This window comes from Triticum dicoccoides, chromosome 4A (assembly GCF_002162155.2).
Source record: "Triticum dicoccoides isolate Atlit2015 ecotype Zavitan chromosome 4A, WEW_v2.0, whole genome shotgun sequence".
Classification (NCBI taxonomy): Eukaryota; Viridiplantae; Streptophyta; class Magnoliopsida; order Poales; family Poaceae; genus Triticum; species Triticum dicoccoides.
Genome location: NC_041386.1, coordinates 610,479,782 through 610,487,590, shown reverse-complemented (window position 1 = coordinate 610,487,590; position 7,809 = coordinate 610,479,782).

Below are 7,809 nucleotides of genomic sequence, written 5' to 3'. Positions count from 1 at the left end.
AAGAAAAACGATAGGACTTTGCATGCTTCTAGTGAACCTACTGTAGACACACTTGAGAATCCCAATGATATTTCTATCTCTGATGCTAAAACACAATCAGGTGATGAACATGAACCTAGTGGTAATGTCAATGCTAATGTTCATGTTGATGCTCAACAATAACAACAACAACAACAACAACAACAACAACAACAACAACAACAACAACAACAACAACAACAACAACAACAACAACAACAACAACAACAACAACAACAACAACAACAACAACAACAACAACAACAACAATAACAACAACAACAACAACAAAGCCATTAGTCCCAAACAAGTTGGGGTAGGCTAGAGGTGAAACCCATAAGATCTCGCAAGCAACTCATGGGTTTCACCTCTAGCCTACCCCAACTTGTTTGGGACTAAAGGCTTTGTTGTTGTTGTTGTTGTTGTTGTTGTTGTTGAGCATCAACATGAACATTATCATTGACATTACCACTAGGTTCATGTTGATGCTCAACCTAGCAAAAACAATGAAGTAGAGATTGAACCTGCTGTTGATCTTGATAACCCACAATCAAAGAATCAACATTATGATAAGAGAGATTTTGTTGCTATGAAGCACGGTAGAGAAAGAGAACCATGGGTTCAGAAACCCATGCCCTTTCCTCCTAAACCATACAAGACAAAGGATGATGAGGATTTTGAGCGCTTTGCTAAAATGATTAGACCTATTTCCTTACGTATGCGCTTAACTGATATGCTCAAAGTAAATCCTTATGCTAAATATATGAAGGATATCATTACAAATAAAAGGAAGATACCGGAAGCTGAAATTTCCGCCTTGCTTTCTAATTACACTTTTAAGGGTGGAATACCAAAGAAACTTGGAGATCCGGGGGTACCAACTATACCATGCTCCATTAAAAGAAATTATGTTAGAACTGCTTTATGTGATCTTGGAGCCGGTGTTAGTGTTATGCCTCTCTCTTTATATCGTAGACTCGAATTGAATAAGTTAACACCTACTGAAATATCTTTGCAAATGGCTGATAAATCAACTGCTATACCTGTCAGTATTTGTAAGGATGTGCCTGTTGTGGTTGCAAATGTCACTATCTTAACGGACTTTGTTATTCTTGATATTCCCGAGGACGATAGTATGTCAATTATCCTTGGTAGAACCTTTTTGAATACTGCAGGGGCTGTTATTGATTGCAACAAAGGCAATGTCACTTTTCATGTTAATGGTAATGATCATACGGTACACTTTCCGAGGAAACAATCTCAAGTTCATAGCATCAATTCTATTGGAAAAGTTCCAACTATTATTATTGGAGGTTTTGAATTTCCTCTCCCTACTGTCAAGACAAAGTATGATATTCTTATTGTTGGGGATTTTCATATCCCCGTTGAGGTAACTTAGTGTTATTCGAAATTTCTCTAGTTCCGTGATATTCGGAATGAGTTTGTTAACAAGACTTGATCAACCTTGTTAGTGGATTCATTTTGATGATCACGAGATGGATGAAACTAGAAGGCACAACCTTCTGTACCCTCTTTTTACTTTCTGTTATTTAGAATAAATAAAGCAAAAATAGTATTATCCGTCTGTTTTCTGAATTATCCGTGCATTAAAAAATGGCCCAAAAATAAAAGTGCTCCAAATGCCCTGCAAATTTAGTATGATTTTTTATGGAATATTTGAGGATTTTAGGCACTGAAAACACTGCGGGAGGGGCAAGCACCAGGCCACGAGAGTGGAGGGTGCGCCCACCCCACCTGGGCACCCCCCTGTCTCGTGGGCCCCTGGTGGCCCCCTTCCACTTATGCCAGCACCCACACACTTCATCTTCTACCCAAAAGATCCCCATCCAGCTCAAGCATGAGTTCTAGCTCATTTTGCTGCGATTTTCGATCTCCTTGCTGAAAGCTCCATTCACAAAACTGCTTTGGGAGATAGTTGCATGGTATGTGACTCCTCCATTGGTCCAATTAGTTTTTGTTCTAGTCCTTTATTCATTGCAAATTTTTGCTGCATAGGTGACCATGTTCTTGAGCTTGCATGTTAAATTTATGAGGTCCCAAGCAATTCTAATGCATGATATTGGCTCTAGGCACTTGTAGGGGTAGTTGCTATCAATCTTGTTTAGTTTTATTCACTCTTGTTTTGAAGTTACTAAAATTTCAGAAAAAGAATTATGTCTAGGATAATGTACCAAGGTGGTTCCTCAGTGAATTGCTGAGGGACGCGGATGTACGAGCTTGTGAGTGGCCATCCGATAATTTTATGGTCGAAGCAGGTTTGAAGGAGGAATTTGACACGTTTGTGCGTAATGCCGAGCTGGAGGACTTCTTACAAGATAAGTGTCCTCAGTACTATCAATTGATTGATTCCTTTGTGCGAAGGTTTAAATATAATTGTACGTGTAATTCTCCTAGTGTCATATTTGATATTTATGATACATCTTTTACCATGGACTTAGAGGATTTTACAACTGCTTGCAAACTTCCGCAGTGGGGTAATATTAATGATCCTCACAAATCTGAATTTAGAGACTTCCTTGCTAGTATTACTATGGGAGAATCCAGGGACATAGCACAAGCTACCATAGGGAGCATTCATTTTCCTGCTATACATTATTTTGCTCTCTTCATTGGTAGATGCATTAACGGTAAAGATGAAGCATGTCACATGTGTGTCCCTGATCTGTGTGTCCTCCAGAGTGCTGTGTTAGGATATAAAGGTTATAACTTGGGGGCAATAGTTGCAGGTAGGTTGCAGAATAATAGTAGAAAGGGAAATTTATTCAGAGGAATTTATGCAACCCGTGTGGCTAATTATCTTGGTATAGCCCCACGAGATGGGGATATGATGATACCTCCTACTTATTTAGATTATGACGCTATGGTCAATCATCAATTTCTTAGCAGGAATGAACAATTCCTCCATTATCGACTAATCTATGACAGATGCAATGTCGTCCATGTTACTCTTCCTGCTCCCCACCTTTTTGATTATCAGGCAAAAGGAAGATATGTTGTCACCAGAGAGGAAGCAGCTGAACACGAGGGGAGAGCGAAGGCAGCTCGCCAACATGCCGCAGCTAAGGAGGCGGTTGCCGCTGCATCTCAGTACGACCCCAGTTGCAACTACGGATATCAGCCAGGCGGTCCTTGGTACTAGACCAACTTAGGCCAAAAGCCTAAGCTTGGGGGAGTATGTATTTCTCACCGACTTTACATTCATGTTCACACACTAGTCGTCGGTGCTCACACTCTTTCATTGTATTATCCATGCTAGTTTAATTTTATTTTTCTAGCTTTCTTCTTGTTATTTGATAAACCTTGAGAAAAACCAAAAAATTAGTTAGTTTAATTTTTCATGCTTGTAGTAGAATTAAAATGAAAACCCAAAAGGATTTCTTCTTCTTCTTCTTATTTGTTGGGAGCTGTCCTGTGTAAATAATTTTATTTTCTTTTCTTTCCTTTGGGGGTCGAGAGTATAAGACTATATTGAAAATGTTTAGTGGCTCTCATATGCATGATTATTTATTTAACTTAGAGCCCATATTACTTGTCTTCTCTCTTGAGTTGAATGCTTGCATATTCCAGCTTAGTCATATGCATGTGCACTCTTATTATTATACACATCGTTCGGTCGTGCAAGTGAAAGGCAATAATGACGATATATGATGGACTTATTGAGATGAGAAAAGCTGGTATGAACTCGACCTCTCTTGTTTTTTGTAAATATGATGAGTTCATCGTTTCTGATTCAGCTTATTATGAGGTAAACATATTTGCAATGACATTTAGAGATTATAGTTGCTTCTGCCATGCTTGATTAGCTATGAGTTATAATGGTTTACCTTGCGTGCCAACATGCTATTAGAATGATTATGATGTGGTATGATGGGATGGTATCCTCCTTTGAATGTATTGAGTGACTCGACTTGGCACATGTTCACACATGTAGTTGAAACAAATCAACATAGCCTTCATGATATTTATGTTCATGGTAGATTATATCCTACTCATACTTGTACTCGATGTAAATTAATTTTAATGCATGTTTATGACTGTTGTCACTCTCTCAGTTGGTCGCTTCCCAGTCTTTTGCTAGCCTTCACCTGTACTAAGCGGGGATACTGCTTGTGCATCCAAACTCCTTAAACCCCAAAGTTGTTCCATATGAGTCCACCATACCTACCTATATGCGGTATTTACCTGCCGTTCCAAGTAAATTTGTATGTGCCATACTCCAAACCTTCAAATAAAATGCTGCTTTGTATGCTCAAGCAGCTCATGTTTCAACTAGGGTTGCCTATATATTCCATGCTAGGTGGGTTATTCTCAAGAGGAGTGGACTCCGCTCCTCATTCACGAGAAAGGGCCGGTAACTGGGATGCCCAGTCCCATGATCCAAAAAGATCAAAGCAAATCAAAATAATTAAACAAAACTCCATCAGGGATGTTGTTAGTTGGAGGCACTCGTTGTTTCGATCAAGCCATGGATTGATGCTTGTTGGTGGTTGGGGGAGTATAAACCTTTACATTCTGTTTGGGAACTGCCTATAATGCATGTAGTATAGAAGATACAGCCATCTCATAGTTGTTGTGTTGATAGGAAAAGTATGCCGCTCAAAATGTTATTCAATCTCTATTTTAAAATTGAGCTCTGGCAGCTCTATTTACTTTTATGTTGAGTCAGTCCTTGATCTTTAAAGGTGCTCCGCATTTATGTTTTGCGGTCTCAGAAAGGGCTAGCGAGATACCATTTTGTTATATCATGTTATGATTGTTTTGAGAAAGTGTTGTCATCCGAGTTTTATTATTATGGCTCGCTAGCTGATTATGCTATTGATATGAGTAATTGTGAGACCTAAGTGTTATTGTGAGTATGGTTATTTCATAATATTTGTTGAAACCTGAATGCTGGCTTTGCATGTTTACAACAACAAGAGCAAATAGAGTTTGTAAAAGTTTTCTTTATCACTTTCAGTTTATCAACTGAATTGCTTGAGGACAAGCAAAGGTTTAAGCTTGGGGGAGTTGATACGTCTCCAACGTATCTACTTTTCCAAACACTTTTGCCCTTGTTTTGGACTCTAACTTGCATGATTTGAATGAAACTAACCCGGACAGACGCTGTTTTCAGCAGAACTGCCATGATGTTGTTTTATGTGTAGAAAGAAAAAGTTCTCGGAATGTCCTGAAAATCCACAGAGGGACTTTTTGGAAAATATAAAAATACTGGCGAAAGAATCAAGACCAGGGGGGCCACACCCTGTCCACGAGGGTGGGGCGCACGCCCCCTCCCCCTGGGCACGCCCCCCTGTCTCATGGGCCCCCTGGACCTCCACCGACCTCAACTCCAACTCCATATATTCACGTTCGTGGAGAAAAAATCAGAGAGAAAGTTTCATCATGTTTTACGACATGAAGCCGCCGCCAAGCCCTAATCTCTCTCGGGAGGGCTGATCTGGAGTTTGTTCGGGGCTCCGAAGAGGGGGATTCGTTGCCGTCGTCATCATCAACCATCCTCCATCACCAATTTCATGATGCTCACCGCCGTGCGTGAGTAATTCCATCGTAGACTTGCTGGACGGTGATGGGTTGGATGAGATTTACCATGTAACCAAGTTAGTTTTGTTAGGGTTTGATCCCTAGTATCCACTATGTTCTGAGATTGATGTTGCTATGACTTTGCTATGCTTAATGCTTGTCACTAGGGCCCGAGTGCCATGATTTCATATCTGAACCTATTATGTTTTCATGAATATATGTGTGTTCTTGATCCTATCTTGCAAGTCTATAGTCACCTATTATGTGTTATGATCCGACAACCCCGAAGTGACAATAATCGGGATACTTCTCGGTGATGACCATAGTTTGAGGAGTTCATGTATTCACTATGTGCTAATGCTTTGTTCCGGTTCTCTATTAAAAGGAGGCCTTAATATCCCTTAGTTTCCGCTAGGACCCCGCTGCCACGGGAGGGTAGGACAGAAGATGTCATGCAAGTTCTTTTCCATAAGCACGTATGACTATTTACGGAATACATGCCTGCATTACATTGATGAACTGGAGCTAGTTCTGTGTCACCCTATGTTATAACTATTACATGAGGAATCGCATCCGACATAATTATCCATCACTGATCCATTGCCTACGAGCTTTTCACATATTGTTCTTCGCTTATTTACTTTTCCGTTGCTACTGTCACAACTACTACAAAACCCAAAAATATTGCTTTTGCTACCGTTACCTTTATTATCATACTACTTTACTACTAAATACTTTGCTGCAGATACTAAGTTATCCAGGTGTGGTTGAATTGACAACTCAACTGCTAATACTCAAGAATATTCTTTGGCTCCCCTTGTGTCGAATCGATAAATTTGGGTTGAATACTTTACCCTTGAAAGCTGTTGCGATCCCCTACACTTGTGGGTTATCATCTGGCGAGCCACTCATCTCGGACACTGTGCTTGAAGGCCGCTAGGGCCTCGGCATCCGGACAATCGACAATTTTATTCTTCTTAGTGAGGAATCTATTCCAAAGCTTGCGGGCGGACTCTTCGGGCTGTTGAATTATGTGACTTAAATCGTTAGCGTCCGGAGGTCGGACATAGGTCCCTTGAAAATTGGCCCTGAAAGCGTCCTCAAGTTCCTCCCAACTTCTGATTGAATTTTCGCAGAGGCTTTTCAACCAGTGCCGAGCTAGTCCCTTCAACTTGAGGGGAAGGTATTTGATGGCGTGGAGGTCGTCCCCACGAGCCATGTGGATATGAAGTATAAAATCCTCAATCCAGACCCCGGGGTCTGTTGTTCCGTCGTATGCCTCTATGTTCACGAGTTTGAATCCCTGTGGAAATTCATGATCCAGTACCTGTTCGGTGAAGCACAGAGGGTGCACAGCCCCTCTGTATCTGGACATGTTGTGGCATGCTGTCGACTGTTGTTGTGTCCGGTGTTGATTCCGAACTGGTATTCGATCAGTCTGATCGTTTTGGTGACCATAATCCTGCGCCAGAGCATGTCCTCTAGATCCATAGATGGACCTGGTCATGTTGGCCTTTTTGTCCAGGAGCTCATGTAAATCATGTGTAGCGTCAGTAGCTGCTCTATTACGGTGATGGAGTGGTTGGTCCGGCCTACTGGACGTATTATTCTTCGGCGGAATGGCCTCATCGTCGAATTTTGGCAGCAGCTTGCGCTTTGGGTAGTTCTTCGTGTGGCGATCGTCGCCATATCTTTCTTCAGTGTCTAGCACTTTATTCCATCTGCAATTGAGCGTTTCCTGCGTAGCCTTAAGCCTTTGCTTTTGCTTCTTTAGGCTTCTCGCAGTGGCCATAAGCCTTCTGTGGAGGTTATCTCGTTCCAGACGTTTTTCCGGGATGATGAATGCATCATCGTCTGGACTATGCTCTTCTCCCGAGGCAGGTTGATGAGTTCGGCCCTCGGGATCGCTGTGATCGGGCGTCTGCTCCGGACTGTGTTTGGCGTGACCTGGCTCTTCCTGCTCCATCGCTGGGTCCATATTGTCGTTGTTGCCTTTGGAGTTGACTGGGGTGTCGATTTTTCTAGCGCTGTTATCGCTATTTTTACTGTGGCTGGGACTTAGAGCGGCGTCTACGCCATCGTTTTGGCTTTTGTCTGGAGGTTTTATCCTCCGTTGTGTCCTTTTTGTCGCCACCGTCCTCCTTAGGCGTGTCCACCATGTATATATCATATGATGAGGTGGCTGTCCAGCGCCCCGTGGGCGGTGGTTTCAAATCGTCCCCTGCGCCGACGTCCATACCGTCGGTGTCA